This window comes from Antechinus flavipes, chromosome 3 (assembly GCF_016432865.1).
Source record: "Antechinus flavipes isolate AdamAnt ecotype Samford, QLD, Australia chromosome 3, AdamAnt_v2, whole genome shotgun sequence".
In the NCBI taxonomy this organism is placed as follows: Eukaryota; Metazoa; Chordata; class Mammalia; order Dasyuromorphia; family Dasyuridae; genus Antechinus; species Antechinus flavipes.
In genome coordinates, this window is record NC_067400.1 from 309,597,782 (window position 1) to 309,618,010 (window position 20,229).

Sequence of the window (20,229 nt, forward strand, 5' to 3'; positions counted from 1 at the left end):
AGGTGTGGCAGAGGAAGAGAGCTAAATTCAGTGGGCTTCTTAGCCATTGTTTTTACAGTCAACAGTCTGCAGGGTGTGTTGGAAAGAGATGAGGAGAAAGAGTCAGGATATGCATGTTGGACAGTTTCCATTCTGCCCCTAAGTAGATAGATGATTTAAATAATTCATTCACCTTCCTGGGCCTCAGTTTCCTTGTCTGTAAAGTGACAGACCTTTGAGTCCTAGTATTCTATGGTTCTGAAAATTTATGAAGTACATTCTATAGTTCTCTTTGTCACAAGAATTTATTGAGACCTTACTATTTTTTACAATTTTTCTTTTTACAAAATGTTATAATTTAGTTCCTGAGATCTTTTATTTAATTCATTTCAATAAATTTCAAATCAATGATTCAATAAGCATTTATTAAGCATTTACTGTGTTCTAGGAATCATTCTAAGCTCTGGGGATACCAAAAAAAAAAAAAAGGAAGAAAAGAAGAAGAAGAAAAGAAGAAGAAGAAGAGAAGAAGAAGAAGAAGAAGAAGAGAAGAAGAAGAAGAAGAAGAAGAAGAGAAGAAGAAGAAGAGGAAGAAGAAGAAGAGAAGAAGAGGAAGAAGAAGAAGAAGAAGAAGAAGAAGAGGAAGAAGAAGAAGAGGAAGAAGAGGAAGAAGAAGAAGAAGAAGAAGAAGAAGAGGAAGAAGAGGAAGAAGAGGAAGAAGAGGAAGAAGAGGAAGAAGAGGAAGAAGAAGAAGAAGAAGAAGAAGAAGAAGAAGAAGAAGAAGAAGAAGAAGAAGAAGAAGAAGAAGAAGAAGAAGAAGAAAAGGTAAAACATAATTCAGCCCCCAAAGAGTTGAAATTTTAGGGTCATACAACAAGAAAAAATGATGCTAAACTAGATCTTATATAAAAACAACTTTCTTATTTTCTCTAGAAGTGTGGGTTTCTATTATTTTGTAAGTAAAATACAAATTCTTCAGCTTAGAATTTAAAGCCCTAAAAAAACTGGCTCTAACCTACTTTGCTAGGCTTTTTTTTTTTTTTTAAACATTATCCTCATTGATTCCCTGGTTCCAATCAAACTGACCTACTTGCTATTCCTCAAACTAGACATTCCATTTCCCTACTGAGGGCTTTTGCACAGTTTGTCCCCTATACCTGGAATGTACCACTTACTTACCTCAGGCTCTGTGAACTCCTGGCTACCTTCAAAAGCAACTCCCAAGTTTATTCCCTTCTTTGCAAAGCCTGAATTAATTCAAACATACTAGAAAATAGTTTGAAATGATATCCCATATCACAAACAAACCATTATTCCCTGAGTTATTAATGTTCTCTCTCATTCCTACTAATATGTATTTTTCTACAAGCATGAATGTGAGCTCTTTGAGGGCAGGTAAGATTTTCTTTTCTTTTCCCTTTTCTAAGAAATGGTCAAAAATTTCCTTGTTCCTTTAAATATATCTGAAAAGAGTCATCTATTTCTTCATAACTTGAAATATACATAGTTACTTAAAAGACCTGAAGGGTGATTTGGTCTCCAAGGGGAAGGCAAAAGCCTGGTTCTAACCTGAACATTCATGACAAGCTTCAGGGGTTTACCATTCCACTATTATGACTTGAGCCATATTCAGGGACTGTTCAATAAATCCTAATCAATGCCCACCCAATGGTTTCTCCTGCATATACCTTTGTTAAGAAAGCAAAGAAAATCATGTTACTTATGTCCACAGTTGAGGAGACTACTCAGCAAATCATTGGTAGAGGTAATCAAAAATGACTTATTCCCTTTAATTTTATAATAAATTCTTCATTAAATCTCGACATAGCATATAGTGGTAGGAGAAAAAAAAGAAAATACTGGATTTAATGTCCAAAGATGTGTGGTCTAATCCTAATAATCAATAATTATTATTTATAATAACTAATAACAATAACTAGCACTTATATGGTACTTTAAGGTTTACAAAATTCTTTATATGTGTTTTCTCATTGGAGTCTTACAATAAAGGTGGTTGTTATTATTTACAATTTTACAGATGAGAAAATTGAGTCCAGTAGACTAAGATCACACAACTAGTAAGTGCCTGATGTAGGAATTAAACTAAAGTCTTCTAGACTCCAAAATCAATATTCTATCCACTTCACTGTATATTTACTGGGTATTCCTGGGCAAGTCATACAGTTTACTTCAGAGTTATACTGAAGAGAATATGTTGTAAACTTTAAAATACTATAAAAATGTGAGTTATTATCACTTTGGAAAAAACATCCGGATGCTAATTTAACAGATGGAGGAAAATTTCTGTCTACCCTTTGCACAAGCGAGTTCTCCTTCTGATTATTGATTCTTGAAGAATTAAGCATTTGTGCTGCCCACACCAACAACAGATGGTGTCATCATTTGGCAGGAGTGTGGTGCCCTGAAGTAGGAGGCTCTGAAATATCAAGTTACCCTCAGTAGATGGCAGGTAGGGATTGGTTGAATTCCAAAGCCTAAAGGGTTGTTTTGAGGAGGAAAGGAAGGAGGGAGAGTTGAATGCATCATTTAACAAAAGGGAAGGAAATAAACATATTTTCCCACTGGTTATTAAAAGATCTTTTAAAGTGAAAGGAGGTTGATTGGCAGAAATTCCCTGGGCATGGATGAAAAATCCAACTTGCCTTGCCAATCTAAAAGACCTATTTCTCAACCCAGGAGGGCTACATTTTATGAGTGTTTGGCTAACCTATAAATCATAATATATCCTTAAAAATTGTAAAGATATCCCAAAGATATTTAAAAATTGTTCTTTTTCTGAATTATTCTTCAGGTTGATTTCAATGCTGATCTTCCCAAGAGATGAAGACATTCGGTATGCACCATGGATCAATTGCTTTAGCTATTAGGTGAAAATTATAAATGGCTAGCCCTTGTATCAAAAACAGAAAGGTGTTTAGAAGGAAAACGTGAACTATCACCTTAAGAAAGGGGTTTTTAACCTTTGTGGGTATATGCCATGAAGCCATTCCAAGTAGAAGGCTTTTAAATGTATAAAATAAAATAAACAGGATTACAAAGGAAACCAACGCTGAAATACAATTTTTTTTTTAAAAGCTCATGAACCCCAGATTAAAAATGTCTGATTTAGGAGAATATTAGAGAATCATTTAACAAGCATTTATTAAGGATCTATTATGTTCCAAACAATTTAAAGAGAAAGCTTTAGAGATCTCAAGGTGCTTTAGAGAATGGGAGAACTAAAATTCATATAAACCTCAGAGATGGCTCAAAAGTCATCTGATCCACCATCTATCTGTGTAAGAATTTCTCTCTACAAGGGAGAAAGGAAAATGAAAAAGTAAAGAAGAGATTATAAAATGGTCTAGAGAAAAAATTCTTGTCTATTTAAAATGTATAAAGGCAGTCAGTCTTTTTTTTTTTTTTTTTTTACTTTGCTAGCAAGCAGGTCATCAAGGGAACAACAACAACAAAATATTTAACATAAAAATACTTAATATAAATTCACATTTTCTAACTATTTTACTGGTATTCTCATTTTGCATATGGCCAACCAAAAACCCAGAGAGATAAAGCCAAAAGGGTAGAAGAAAACCTCATATTACTTACTTTGGGCTCATATTACGTGCCAAAATTCTATTTCCTAGTTATCTGCCAGATAAAAAGCTCTCTTTGTGTATAAGAAAGAGAGAACTAGAGAAGGGGATGGATACTAAGAGAAGTAAACTGGTGTAAATCCAGCCACCCATGGAAAAGAATACAATGCGAATAATAAGAAGGCTTTTCCTGTCATAGTTCAAGAACAACAACAAGAACAACAACAAAAAATAGTATATTTAGTAGAAATAGGATTGATACAGCAGCTCTCCTAAATTATTCCCTTGGCTAGTCCTAGTCAAGAGATAGCAGGGATTATCCCAAACCACAGTTATATAGAATGTGGAACAATTCCTACAATTTACATAGAAACTGATGTCTGGGTCAGATTTGAGTAAGTCTGATATTAATTACCATATTTCAAAAACTATGCAGCATGATAGCAAATGCAGTCATTACAACAGAAAGAAATAAGTAGAAAACAGAAAGGATTCCTGTTGCTTTTGTAAGCTCTCTAGAAAGCTCAATTTGATTTAAAAAAGTATTTAATAAGGCCTACGATGTAAAAGGTAAGAGGCAGCATGACATAGTAAACAAGGGGCTGGTTCTATAGTCAATAAGATGCTTATTTCAGTCTTACCTCTCATATGCTATATATTAGCCCTGTACTGTGGACAAGTAATTTAACCTCTCCTTTCCCTTATGCAGCTGACTAGGACTATCATTTACAGATGAGTTACTTTTCTACACTGGTGGAAGGAATTTCCACAACAGAATCCCCCACAGGATACCTGTTTGGCAAGCCCAACTTTCTTTCTTATCTGTCCCCTCCCCAAATTATAAGGCATCCTGTCAGGCACTGGGTGAAGATTAAAAAAAAAAAAAGACAAAAATGAAACAGTCCCAATCCCTGACCTCAAGGAGCTTATATTTTCACTGAAAAGAGTGTTAGCTTCTGAAATTTGAACAATTTGAACTGACTGTCTTTGCCTTGACATGATCGGAAAAAAGAGGTCCATCCTGGCTGATGTATATAGCTTTCTGAATGAGAATGATCTCTGCTATATGCTGAGAGGAAATTGCTTAAGTTTTCATTGTTTCTGAACAATTTTTCACAAATAGTATACATTGCATCAATAGAAAGAATTTAGAGAATTTCCTTCCTAATTGGAATTCCTAGAAGCATAGAAAATAGTTTATGGACAACAATGAAAAGTGAGTCATAGAAGGATACAAAAACTGGGGGCATTTTAATTTTCTACACTTAGTTTTGCTACGAGTTAGGCAGTTCCAAGGGCCATTCATTTCTCTTTCTGAAATATGCTATTTGCAATTTAGATATGAATATTAATGATATTCAATATAAAACCCTGAAAAACCTTAAGAAGGTAATAGTATCACCTCATGTTTCTTCTCCTTAAATTTTAACCAAAGAGAGAATTACCTTTCTTTTCCCCCTTCTCTCCTTAAAACTCTGGGGGGATAAGTGAATGTTCCACCACTGTTTCCATAAATGAATTCTGAAGGGGTGTGCCCCTCATTAATCCTGAGCTAAGGTGTGAAATCAGACCAGGGGGGATCTTGGGTCCCACCAGTTTACAGGGCCTGAGGCATGTTATAGAGAAAATGTCAAAGTTTTCCATTCTTCTGTCTCTGCACCCAGCTGAGCTGTTTTATTTAAACCCTTGTGTCCTAAGGAAACAAACACTGGCTGTCAAATTCTCCCCCACCCCGCTCCCCATTTCACACACATATACATGCACAACACCCGTGTTCAGGAAAAGTCGATCAATTCTTGCAAAAGCTGTCTCTCAAGAACATGCTGTGAGGTCTGAGCACTGTGAATGATTTTTGAGGCAGCCAGTGACCAGTGACCTTGCCTGTATCTGTCTCACAATGCTTGCACTCATGCAACATGGTGTATCCACTGACCCTTCCCTTATAAGCCAGTTTTAACTATGAGTTGGACTCCACAGATAGAGAAAAACTCTGTGCATCCTTAATAGGGCAGGTTGATGTGGGAAGATTACTACTTGTCATGGATCAGAACAAGCAGCAGGATTTGCCCCAGAAGAGGGGTTGGGAAGAGCTAGCATGAGTGAATGGGGCAGAGTCTACATTCCATATAACTACCATAGGGTAGTCCCAGGTGGGGAAACTTCCTCTTCTAAGGCAGGCCAAAACTTATTTTCTGCCCTTAAAGTCAGTTATCTCCTACACTGAGAAGTCAAGGGTCATACAATCAGAATTGAGCTGGCTGTGTCCATCACACAGAGGGATCAATCAATCATTGTGCACTATGAAAAGAGGAAATGAGAGGTATCCACAGAGGCACTAGCTACCTCTGCCCATCTTCTTTCCCCTCATTTAAGTCAAGATGCAACCAATAAAATATGGAAGTCCAAAGGGACAGAGTGCCGATCCTATGGCCATAACTCTCAACCAAATTCTTTCTTAAGTCTAATGCTAGTGGCAAATAGTCATTCAGTGTACCCAAAAGCTCATTAGATGATAGCTCCATTGTAAACAGCAGGGAGGATCCTTCCTGTTTTTTCCATCTGCTGCAAACAGACTGAGACAGAACTCCTGGCCATCAAGAGCACTGTTGTTTTACAGCTATCACTTCCCTTCTAAGTCAGAAGGAGAAAGGGCATGAGCAATCTCCTTTCTTGCTCTTTCCCTTCCATTTTTTCCCTCTCTTTTCCCTTCCTACTTCCTTCTCCCCCACCCCAATTTTTTTTTTATCTTCTTCTAGTTTTTTTCTGGTAACTAGAGCAAACAACCTGAGTTTTGCCTCCAACAACTCTAAATCAGTTATATCCAAGAGGCACCATGGTGTTGGTCACAGGATGGAGGTTCCTACCTCATCTCTGACCCTTACTATCTGTGTAACTTTAGGGCCTAAATTTCCTCATCTGTGAAAAGAAAGGGGTTGAACTCGATGGTCTCTGAGATCTTTGTCAACTCTAAAATCTAGGATTCTAAAATCCTCACACTGCCTCTTAAAGTGAATTAATTTTTTAATTTATTTAATTTCTTTGAATGAGCTTCCATTTATATTTGGTATAATGAAGGGATTAAATAAGACCATCTCTCAGCTTCCATTAGAGAGGAGCCCAGACATTCTAACTATTCTATTACTATCAGGATTTGCACCTGCTTCTTTCCTGGCTCCAACTCCATAGAAGAAGATGCTCCAGCATAAGTTGTCATCATTTTTAAACTCAACATCATGCTATCAATTCAAATCTTGACACCATCTCCCTTGAAGGGCTAGAGAGTGAAGTACCAAATTCCTCTCAATGCCTTTCTTTGTGTGTAATGCCGGAGAAACTGAGGATGGAGAGAGATTAGAGAGTTTTTAATATTTTATTAATGGGAGAGTAAAATTGACTGGACAGGACTCTTGTCTCAAATTATCCAGTGCTGAATGGGAGAATCTCAAACCTTAAGTATCTTTTGGAGACAAAGAAGAGGGAAAGCCCGGGAAAGCCTCTGTCAGGATAGAAGAGGCCATAAACCCCCCAAAATACCCAGAGACAGGATGTCTGACTACACAGAGATAAAGATGTCAGTGAAATATCTTGGAATATTTTAGAGGGATGTTGTAAATTCTTGAGGAAACAAAAGAGTCAGGAGGTCTACTCTCTTGTTTATCTTGCTTGGGCTAACAATTTATAACCTTAGAGTAATTGGTCCTCAATCTTAATGGACCAGAGGGAGATTTAGAGTTTAGGGGAGTAGTTAGGAAGACTGAGATAAGGGAAACTTGTACAAGGAAACTGAGTCAGGACAGTTAAAGAGAACTGTGGCATAACATATAAAGGGTAGAAAGTAGATTCTTGCTTCATTCCATTTTGTTTAGTTTTTTTGTTTGTTTGTTTATTTTTTGTTTCTTTAGTTTCAACTTCATGGAACAAAATGTTTCTGTGCCAAATACCCTTGTTCCTTTCTAATGTCACTGTTTGCTTCCATCCCTCCCTTTGAAAGATGTCACCTCCTTTAAATTTCAAGCTTCTTGAGGATAGAACTTCTCTTTCTTTTTATTAATTGTATCCCCAGCACATAGTACAGTACTTGGCACATAACTGATAGGCACTTAATATTTATTAGATGAAATTAAGTTAGACTGGAAAGGATATCACCATGAGACAGCCTGACACAGAGGAAAGAATGACAATTCCGGGCAAGAGTCTTAGTTCTCTTAGTTCTATTACTTAAGTCATTTAAAGTACCTATATTATCTACAAAATGTTAGTGAGATGGCCTCTGAAATTACTTTAAGTTCTAGATTTATGATCTTTAAAGACACCTATGTTTGTAAGCTCAGAGAAAGCCTCAATTTTTTATTCTCCATCATCTGCTTCATTCAATCAGTTGCCAAACTAACTCTGACAATTCTACCTCCATGGAGTATTTTGCATAGTCATGCATTTTCATGACTATAGCTCAAGTTCAGGATCCTATCACCTCTCACTTGGACAACTCACTTAGTCCCTCCAATTTTGTTTCTGTCCCATCTTAAAGTACAACTCTCTATGTGTCACTCTCCTCCAGGATCTCCATTGGTTCCACCTTGCCTCAAAGATAGTCCAAATTGACTCTTCTTTTTTCCAAGTCTTTCCCAATCTGACCCCAACCTGCCCTTCTAGCCTGACTCTCCTTTATGCACTATATCCCAGCCATTTTTTTTTTCATACAATATCCCAGACTCTTCCTTCCAAGCTTAGGAACAGGTAGCCCTCCAGTCTGGAATACATTCCTTCCTCTCACCTCTATCTCACAAAATGCCAATTTTGCTTCAAAGCTCAATAGATGTTTCTCCCAGAAGATAATTCTGATCTTCCTCTCAGTTACTAATTTACCCCCCCAAATAAGTGTGGATCTATTTTTGTACTTAGTTTTGTGCATACAGGTTGTTGTTTTTTTTTTTTCTATTAGAATGTAAGATCTTTAAAGACAGAGACAACTTCATTTTTGTCTTTGTATCCCAAGTACCTGGCAAAGTGCCTGATGCATTCTATGACTGGCCTTTTATCCACTATAGCCTGCTGAGTTAGATCTAGTCAAAATTATTATCTGGTTTCCCTCAAAAATGTTTGACCGCTTCTATAGGATCACAGAAGGCAGATGGCTTGATTGGAACATAGCAGGATTCTACTGGGAAAAGGAAGAAGTCAGTATTTGATTGAATGAGAAAGGGCTGGAGATTTTCGATAATGATTCTAAATTTGAAAAAAAAATAATGATCATTACATTTATCAGGAATCCCCATATTATTTCCTATGTATTCATGTGAGTCTTCTGAGCTTCAGTAATGCCATTAAATCATGATAAGTGATTAATAAATGTTTGTTGAATGAATGGATGAATGAACTATTTTAATGGCTTCTTAATTCATCTCTCAGACCTGTCTCTTCTCTTTAAAATCCATCCTTCATATAGATGTTGAATTGATATTTCTAAAGTGCAGATCTGATCATGTCACTCCTTTTAAAAAGAATCTTCAGTAGCTATAGGATAAAATACAAATACTTCTGTTTATCATTTAAACTGCTTTGTGATCTACTTCTCATTTGTCCTTCCATGGTTTTTATATTACTCTTCCTCATGCTATTTTGTTCCAAAGAAAAATGGCTTATTTACTGCTTTTTCAAATCCTACCAAATCATTGTCTTTGCTCAACCTGTCTCTCATGCTTAGGGATCTATCTCTACTCATCTCAGCTTCCTGGCAGCCCTCACACTGAGACTCAGCCCAATACCCTGTCCTACTCACTGTCTTCTCACTTTCCTTAGGTTGTTAGCTCTCTTCTACCCCCAAAATAATTTTGTACTTATTATAGCATATTTTCTACTGACTTTTATGCATGAGGATTTCCCCTCCAGTAGAATGGAGGTTCTTTGTGGGTTTATCTTCATGTTCCTGATACCTAGCACTAGATTTGCTGAAATAAATGGAACAGAATGGAAATTGGTTCTATTATTCCTGAAGACTGTAGTCATTTACCCACTACAGTTCCTTGTTTAGTAATAATAATGATGCTTACTTTCACTGCCTTCAACTCTGACATTCAAAAGCAATTTGTGCTCTGTGTTTATCTTTAAGTTCCATTGCTATAATGACCTGATACACAGGAACTGGTTTAGGTAACCTGCAATGTAAATACTGATGAGAAGCTGGCAATCGGTCTCATTAAAAGCAGGGATCAGCAGGTAGGAATGGATGATGGAAACTTCCTTACCTACATGTTCTCTGCATCCTGTATTTCTTTCTTTCTGTTCCAAAAGTCAGTTTCTGAGCGTTTTCACAAAGAGTGATCATTAACATCATGCTAGCTGGGCTTTGTCCTTAACTACATTGCAATAAACTTGACCTTACAACATACTGCTATTCAAGGTTCTTATTTCATCTTTCAATAATCTCTAATTTTGTCCTTGTGGAGACTTATGTTAACTCAGATGAAAACCTCTCTTCCTCTGTTGCTATAGCCAAATAATCCATTATTTAATTTCTAAGTCTCAAGTAATAACTTCTCCAAACTTAACTAGGCTGGATCCTGAACATTACAGAGGAAATCTACCCCTTATTCAAGACTTCTTACTTAATCTACTTCTTTCCCAGTGCTGAGCATTTTTTACTCAAAGCTATTCTAGCTTAGTCAAAGCTGCTAGAGGCATGGTTGGTGCTAGTATGACACTTGAGAATCCAATATTATTCCCAAATAAATCACGGTAAGATGTTATAAGATATCTTTAGTGAATCTTTCAAATGTGCTTGAAAATTTCTAGTCCATAAACCTTAAGAAAATACTCATTTCCTCAATGAAGAGAAAATGGAAACAAGTGAAATTTGTATGATATTACATGATATCTGTCAATTATCTGAATTTATGACCACTTTATTATAAGAAAATAGTTACTTCCAGGGCTGCAAATACTCCAGAAAAATCTTCATAACTAGAGAACCAAAATTAAGTGGCATTGCATGCTATATGATAATACCATACAGATTTCTGGACTTGGGACTGCAATTTATTAATTTGAGCCTTTAGCTTATTAATAACTAATATTGATATATGCATGTCTTATCATTTGATCCATCTAACACTCCTAAGAGGAAAATACTATTATTATTCCCATTTTATAGAAATGGGTAGCTGAAGTATATACAGGATGAGGAACTTACATATGATCACAAACTAGGAACTGTTGGATGTTGATTTCCAAACCAGGTCAATCAATTATAAGTCTAGCACTCTTTCTGTTAAACAGTTTCAAAGAACAGATTCAAAGTTGTAAAAGACCTTAAAGACCATACATGAGCAAGAATCCCTTCTAAAACTTGGACAGATAGGTAATTCTTCGAGCTCTAATTATCTACGAAGATATAGGCCTGACGATCTCCATAAGAGGAAATTTTCTAGCTCCGAGACATAGTTATAATTGCTTTTCTTAACATCCTGGTGCATTCTTCTTTTCTTCTCCCATCAATAATATTCCTCCTCTGGATTTCCAAATGCCCAAGATCCAAAACCTTCATAATTCTATCATATGACTTTGCCACATATCTAATAGTAGCATATATTTGGGGTTGAAGTGGTTATAGCATCTTTTCCATTTTTGTGGAAACTAAATGTATCTCTAGGGCAGAAGAACTCATGTGCACCTGATTCAAAGAAGATACTTTCACAGCAGATTTAACCAATTTATAATTCAAAAAAAAAGTTAACCAGGAACCCTAAAGAGATGAGGAAATATTTTCTTTCTTCAAGTGCCCAAATTCTCATGAATCTCCATACTTGGATTCTCTTGGTATTGGTTCCTCTGACAGCTTTGAAAGTCAGATCAGGTTTCAGCCATAAGCCAGCTGGCGCTATCCATTTAAAGGAAAACAGCAATGTAAGTGAGCAAGATTCTAATCAGTAAGTCTAATTACAAAGTAGAGTAAATCATTATAAATGTTTTTAAAAGTGTCTTAAACACTGCAGAAAAAAAGAAAAAGAAAAATTAGCAACCAAACGGGAATCTGCTATGCTCGTGGTTTGATGACATTGCCTGGATTTCAGAAGACTCACATAAGTACATAAGAAATACTATGGGAATTTCTGATAAATTGAACGGTCATTAATTTTTTTTCTCAAATTTAGAACCATCAGAGAAAACCTCCAGCCTTTTCTCATTCAAATACTAAAGTGTTCCTTTTCCCATTAGAATCCTGCTATCTTCCAATCAAGCCATCTGCCTTCTATGCTCCTATAGGAGTGGCCAAACATTTTTGGGGGAAATCAGAAAAAACATTCTGACTGCTTCTAACTCAGCATAGTGTAGTGTATAAGAGTCCAGCTTTAGAACAGGGGAGAACCAAGTTCGAGACTTGCATCTAGCACAGACCACCTGTGATGGATGGGCAAGCCATTTAATCTCTCAGTGCTCTAGGAAAGTCACTAATGTTTTAAATTATAGGACAATTGATAGACTATAGCATTGTAGTAAGTGATCAAAATGGCAATTTCTATATAAATAAAGCCAGAGATAGCCCTCTATTCAACACACACACACACACACACACACACACACACACACACACACACGAGTCTGGACTGTTCCATACAATTATTTTATTTATAATGTATTGACTTTATCCTGTTTCTTACAGGGTCTATCCCAAATCTTTTTCATCAAACTTCACATTGTATAAGATTGTACTCTCAGGGGTAGCTAGGTAGCTCAGTGAATAGAACATCAGTCCTGGAGTCAGGAAGACCTGAGTTTGAATGTGATCTCAAACACTTAACACTTCCTAGCTGTGTGATTCTGGGCAAGTCACTTAACCCCAAGTCACTTAAGCTCAGTAAAAATAAATAAATAGAAATTAAAAAAAAAAATAAAGATCCTACTCTCACTCTTGAAAAATGACCTCACACCTGCTCTACATTAGTGAAAATAGAAAGGCTAACCTCGATGAGCCCCTCAATTAAATTTATCTAAAACAGTATGTCCTTATCCATAGAAGAATAAGTTGATCGTTCCCTTTGCTATATCTCACCCTTATGAGGTTCTGTGAATAACAATCCTAGTACTGCAAGCAATATCAATGTCATTTTGTCTAATCCTACCATTTTGCAGATGAGAAAACTTTTTTTTTTCTTTTGAAGTTATTTTTGTTTTTATTGTTTATCCTTTGTTCTCAGTGGCCCATGACACCAGGGAAGTGATATTACAAGTGAGTTGGAGTTAGGTGAGGGAGAGCTGTACAAGATCACCTGCCTTATGTTCCCCTCCAGTGGCATCTGGGACCAGTGGCCAGATACAGACCAGGACGACTGAAGATGGCCCTGGATGCAGTGGGAGACCTTAGACTTTTTAAGTTAAGCCCTTTATCAGGTCTCAGTTTGACTGAGGTCACCTCCATTCAATGATATATATCTTGCCCAAGGTCACAGTGTAGCATCAGAGATGGAATATGAACCCAGGTCCTCTGACTTCAAAGATAATGCTCTTTTTTTTTTTTTGAAAATGTTATTTCTACTGTATCATGTAGCTTCTCTTTGATTCATGCTCAATTTAGTAGAATAAAATGATGATGATAGCGATGAAAACTAACATTTATATAGCTACTCATTATGTGCCAGAAATTGTATTGTTCTTTTTTTAAAAAAAATTATAACTAACTCATATGATCTTAATAACAGGAGGTAGGTGCTATTATTATTTATGGATGAGGAAACTGAGGAAAGTAGAGGTTAAGTGATTTGGCAAAATTGAAACAGCTACTAAGTATATAAGGACAACTTAAAATTTAGGTTTTTCTGACTCTAGGCCCTTTTGCTCTTGGAATGGAGAGACCACTTTGTTTCTGTCAGAATCCCTGGTATCTAGCCCAGGGCTTTGCAATGCTCTTAGTAGATGCTTAATAAATATTTGCTGAGTTGAATTAAATTCAAAAAAACCCTTAGATCCATGTGTCTATTGAGAATAAGAAAAATGCTGGAAATCTCCATTGATACCAGTCATCGAAATTCATAAGTTTTATTAAAATGAAATTTGTAACAATTGATTCAGGGAAGGAGCTAGAGAAGAAAGATGCTGATTGGAAATTCTTCCTGCATCATTGAAGACAGGGTGAACCAAGAGGGTCAGTGTCAGTGTTAGAAAATTCTGGGTTCAAAGCTTATCTTTGACACATATTTGTTGAGTGTATGAGAAATTCAAGAGGACTAACTCCTTCAATGTGAGGCTTTGGCAAGTCCTTTTCAGGGCTGCTTGTCCACTTTTGGTGTCCACCTGGTCTACCAAACTCAGGCTCTAAGAAGCTATAGCATGCAGAGTAGCTCCAGTCAAGTAAAACATCAGCAGAGAGAATACAGGCGGTTGAAAGTAACCAATAAACCTCAAACCTGTCAGTGAATTAGGGGAATATTTACCCAACCATGTGAAGATTTTCCCTGGTAGAATAAATGGATGACAAATATTTGTTACAGCTTGGTCAGGCATTGAAGATATAAAGGTTATCTACTGCATCCTGGGCTAGAGCCAGTTGTCCTGATTTTGTCCTGTCAATGGATTTCCATGAGTGACTTTGTACAACTCTTTCTCACTTAAATCCAATTTATATACAAGTCCAGCCATCATCCCTCTGATGTCATAGATCCTCTTCAAAAACAAAGGACAAATAACAGCTGCTTTGAGAACATGGATAAGCCACTTAAGTTCTTAGCAGAACTTAAAGAAATGTAAATTACAGACAAGTTGTTTATTTGCACTGGTGGAAGGATTTCCTATGATAAAGGAGTTATTACTTCCTCCCATATAGAAAACAATAACAACAACAATAACAACAAAATTCTTCTATTACTGATCTCCTATAATCTTTATATTTAAGAATATATTTTCCTGCTCATTCCACTCTACAACAACAATACATGGCTTTAGCTTCCAAGCTTGCTTTCTATTCCTATGCTGTCTTGTTTTAGTAGTTTGCCTGGCTCTCTTAGGGCATCACAGACCTAATCCTAATGCCCATCTGCTTCCATCATTGTTGAATTACTCTTTTATAAAAGTTAAGTGTTCCCCCAAAGTCACCTAGATTCATTATTAATGATGTCCTTGGAGATGATTAAGAAGAGTTAGGCATCTGTATGTTGAGTAGTCCTGCTTGAATGCAGGGAACAAAAGAGTAAAGGTGATCTAGTGGGCCCTTATCATTTATGAGGTAAAGGCCTTTTCTCTTAAAACTTTCTTTATTTTTATGTATTTAGTAACAAAAAACAAGAACTTGCATTAATATGTTTCGTTAAGGTGCTTCACATTCAATAGAACAAGTTTCACCATTCTCATTTTACAGAAGTGGAAGGCTCAGTTCAGAAGGGTTAAATAATTGTGTTACAGTAAATAGAACTGACCAGTGGCAGAGCTGAAGTTTAAAATCAAATTCTGACTTTAGATCTTATATTTTCTTCTGCATGATAGTGCCCATTCAGCATAATTTTTTAAAAGGAATAGTCCCTTGACAGCAGAAGCTAAGGTGTAACCTTCTCAGGTTAAAATAATGACAGTTCAAATTTATATAGCACTCTACTAAACAAATTTACAAAGCTCTTTATACAAAATCTCATTTGACTTTCACTACTCCCAATCTCCTTCATTTTTAAAAGTAATTAATGTAAATATTATCACCCTCACATTAAAAATGAAGAAAATAAAGCAAAGGAGTTTAATGACTTGACTAAAGTCACAAAGTCAATAATTGTAATTTAAGTTCCTTGAGGACCAAAAATGTTTCCTTTCAGTCCTTCTATTACTAGTACCTATTTGATTATTATTGTTATTAGTCTTTCATTCTTGGACAAGATCAATGACATCATGAGGGTGATATCTTGATTTGTGCATGAGTTTTATTGGTACATGATTGGTGAATAATAAACACTTGTCAATTGAACAAATGAATGACTAGCTAGTTGGATAAATGGATGAACTGGCATACTGTGCCTCAAAATCAGATCTCCAGACACTGTGTGTGATATTCATTCCATAACAATTTGCCTCAATGACTGAGTGCTTAAGGTTGACTGCTACCAATTATGGCTACAATATTTCTCTCCAAGCTCACCAAATTTCATTCTGGATCTCCTACCGGGTTCCATTTTTTGCCTTGCCAACAGCCCTGAAACTACCGTGCCCTACTTACAGGATCTGTCATGCTGGCTATGATTATAAACCTCTTGTATTAATAAACTGGGAGTGCCTTATTTTAGACCCTTGACATCTGTCACATACATATTAAGCAAAGTTTTAAACTTTAAAATGCCTATTTCCTGAAGGATGTAAGACACACACTGTGAAGGCAAGGACTTTGTATAAACTATAGCACTAGCATTTAAAAGGAGGATTATCTGTATTAGCAAAATGGCAGCTCTCTCCCTAGGAATCACCACCCCCATTCACAGCTATGGAGATAATGAAACAGTACCTGGTATTTCTAGAAATTGCTTAAGGTACTCTTGTACTAAATATATTTACTTTGCTATTTCAGGTATTATAACCAAGTTTCCCTGCAGTCCAATATGGCTACTGGTAAATAATACAACTAACTAAAAATGCAGAAGTCACAGGATCATAAAAATACTTCTGGTTCAACTCCTTTTTGTAGTTGAGGAAACAAAGGAAGCAATGTGGATGATATGAAGAAGGGGGAGGATGGCTCTTGGACCTCTAATTTGCTGCTGGTGTGATGTTACTGAGACTCAGTTTATCCCTCTATAATATGAAACAGTTAAACTACATGACCTCTGAGATTCCTTCCAGCCTGAAATCTGTGATCTATGATAAATAACTTGCCCAAGGTAAACAGCAGTAGAGAGCTATATTTTGGCATTCCCTCAGGCTTTTTTGCTATTTTTTTGAATCTTGGTTTTTCTACTTTAAAAAATGGTAACATTCTTCAGAAAACTTCAAGAAGATTGTATCATATATTAAAGATAAGAAATGTAGATTTCAGTGTCTTACTAGCATCAATGCCCATTCCTTAAAGTACAGTCTCCACATGAATATTGTATAGGGAAATGCAATGTTTCTAACTTGGGTTCCATGGATTGAATATTCTCTTAGTTTTTCCCAATTTTGATATTTTTGCATGTACAAGATTTATTTTGAAAGCTTCATCATTATGGAAATTACTTCAATATAACATCCTTTCCTTGCAAATTTAAAAAATAAAACAAAGCATTATATTCCAAGAAGAAAAAACTTCAGTAGGGAGTATTGTATTTCCAACAATGAATTTTTTAAACAAATGTGGGAGAACTTCAGTATGCTATAGGGGAAAAATAGCTATTGCTGTGCCCATGGACAGGAAATAAAATAAGATTTAACCTGATTAGGTAAACTAGTATTTTTAAGAGACAAAACTAATTTACTAAACATAAGCTTCAGGAGATTAAGATTCTAGTGGCTTCTGATCCAATGTAACTTCAGTGATGTCACTTAACTTCTCTGTCCCTCACTATGTGCATCTACAAAAGAAGAAAGTATTGTTATTAAGTCATTTGTCAGTTGTCCAACTCTCCCCTGGCCCCATTTAGGGTTTTTTGAGCAGAGGTACTAGAGTGGTTTGTCATTTCATTCTTTTTCCAGAAGAGGAACTGGGGCAAATAAGGTAAAGGGACTTACTAGGAGTTACATAGCTAGTAAGTGTCTAAGATCGATTTGAACTCCAGATAATGATTCTTCTTGACTCCAGGCCCAGAACTGAATCCAATGTGTAACATTTCATTTATATAGGGCTGATTTAAGAATCTGTTACATAATTTTGGTATATATTTTGAGCTCCCTTATAAAATTAAAATTAAAAGTCTAAACCTGTGTAGTTACTGGGAAGAAAATCTGTCTCAATAATCTTTTCTGGTTATCACTTTGAATACCCAAGCACAAGCAATCATGACCACCTGACTCGACTATTGGAATAAATTTTTAACCATTCTTTCTTGCCTGTTCTCTCCCACTCACACTCCTCTTCAACTCATCCTTCACATTGCTGCCAAAATTATTTTACTTAGGCAGAAATCTTAAGTCAGTCCTTTGCTCAAGGCCTTTGAATAACCCCCTATTGCCTACTGAATAAAGTTCAAATACATTGCTTGGAATTAACAGTCCTCCATAATTAAGCAAATTTTACTTTTCCTCATTGCACTTAATTCTATTCCACTGAACACACCCTATTGTGCAGCCTTAATTGTCTCTTGAAGTCTCCCATAAACATACTATACTTTCCCATTTCCTTTCTTTTTCCTCAAAATGGGAAAAGGAAATAACTATAGTAATAAATAACCACAAAATTGGAGCTGGGGAAGGCTCTTCCAAGGGAATCCTAACAACCCCTTTGTTTAAGCTTATTAGATTTTTCAAAGCAGCAGGAGTTCATTCAGTCTTAATTAGAGCTCACTTTTCCCTGTATGCACTCCCATGTCTGACCTTAACAACTCCCTAAAATGTTAGTGGGCCATCTTGAACCAGCTGACTTCCTTGATTGAGCTGGGATCCTAGGATTTTTACATCTGTGTGTGGGATTTGTTTTTTTTTTTTTTTTTTTCCACATCAAAAGTGGGGAGATAGGCATAAACATTTAGGGCCCTTGTGGAGAAAAATTTTCCACTAGTGGCTTGCATATTATCAGTAAACCTTGTGGTTTACATAAGGTAGCTTTGGCTATATTTCAATCCCTTGAATTTCGTAAACCTGACTAGGTCATTTGTTCACCAAACACCAAAAATTCGAAGTAGAAAATTCAAAGCAATTAAAGGGACTACAGGGATTGATTTATGGATAAAAATTAAAAGCACAGCTTGCTTAAAATGATGCCTTAGAGGGATATTGAATAAATGATTGTGACTATAAGAAGGGAGTAAATAGTAAAAATAGAATGAAGTTTTTTAAATGTTATACAAAGAATTTAAAAGTGTAAAACCAAACCAAATTCTATTTAATAAAATTACCAGCATACAAACTTCCTGATTGTGAGATGCCTTTAATTGCTCAGAATTCTTTGAAGAGAAAGGTTCAAGAATTCTTATTGCTGGAAACAAGAACAAGTATATTTTAAGACTTCACCCTTCCCAAACTACCTTTCTAATTTTGTTATATGTGATTCCTCTTCCCAGACTCTGGCCCAGTGAAACTGGTCTACTTATTCCACTCACATACATCTTTGAGTCTTTGAACAAACTTTCTCCTCTAGAATGAACTTCTCACCTTTCTTAAAATCCTTACCTTTTTAAAGCCCAATTCAAGGTGTGCAGAAGGACTTTTCTGGTATTTCTGACTAGTAGAGACTCTGTTTCTCATTGTTATTATTGTTGATTTACATTTAAGTTCAATACATACTTTTATTGACATGTATATATTTTGTTCATGGTAGAATGTAAGCTCTGTAGGTACAGTGTTTCTTTTATGGAGGTAGGAGATGGAGTCTTTATTTTCCGTGCCTAAAGTAATTTCAATACATCAGGTACTTAATAAACATTTAGTGATTGATTCTTTCTCTTTTTCTGTCTCTCCTTTCTCTCTTTATTTTTGTGGGTTTTTTTTCTGTCTCTCACACAGACCCACACCCATTATTTCCCCTCTCCCCTCTCCTCACACAACATAGATTAGGGTACTACCACTATTGGCTTTGGAAAAGATATAAACCAACAAGAAATCCTGTTGAGTACTTAGCTCTATTGTTTTCTATATTTTATCATGATCTATTCATTACCTAATGGAAAGAAGCATTCCAGTCATTAAAAAAGAAGTCAAGGTTATGTCTTTGGACCTTGCATCATACCTTTTTCTGGGATTTCCTCAATGCCAAAATCAGTCAATGGAATAGGGCCAAGAAACTTGACTTGTACAAGCACACTTGCTTCTGTTTGATCTTTATGTTTGTTTTTTGCTGACACTGGGCAATATTTCTGCATCCATGTGTTATCCAATCAATCAACAAGCATGTATTAAGTGTCTACTATGTGCCTGTAACTGGCAATTAAAAAAAAAACCCTAAACGAAGCAAATCCTGTTCTAAAGGAACATAATCCAGATTATTCTGAACCAAAGTTTTCTAAAAAAAATTTTGCATTTTCAATTTCTACTATGTGTGAGCTCATTTCTTTCTTTCAATCAGACTAGAGGTTATATGGTATTGTGGCAGGTGCTGAAAATTTGGAGTAAGAACATCTGGGTTTGAGACCTGCTTATATTTACTAATTGTGGGTAAATTACTTAAATTCTGTGTGCTAATGACTCCCTACAAAACAGCATTGTTGTTAGGAGAGCCATTTGAGAAAATTTTATATATACACATCCCTATATACAGATATATGTATATATGTATTTATACGTGTATATATGTGTTGCTGGCAAGATTCTTGCCAGAGTCCTCCTTAATAGACTGACCCTACACCTGGAAAAAGGTCATCTACCTGAGAACCAGGTACCCTTCAGAAGGGGCCGAGGAAGAGTCCATATGGTGTTTACTGTCTGACAACCCCAGAAAAAATGTCAGGAGCAGAACAGAAGTTTGTACAAGATCTCTGATACTGTCAGTTATGAGGGCTTATAGAAAATTATGATGGACAGAAGCAGCTACACCCAAAGAAAGAACACTGGGAAATAAATA

General features: G+C 36.0%; 1 protein-coding gene across 3 annotated transcripts in view; it reads right to left on the reverse strand.

Annotated features, from left to right (window-relative positions):
- The window catches only part of LSAMP (limbic system associated membrane protein), a 781,204-nt gene that overhangs the window by 259,257 nt on the left and 501,718 nt on the right, over positions 1-20,229 (reverse strand). The window lies entirely within an intron of this gene.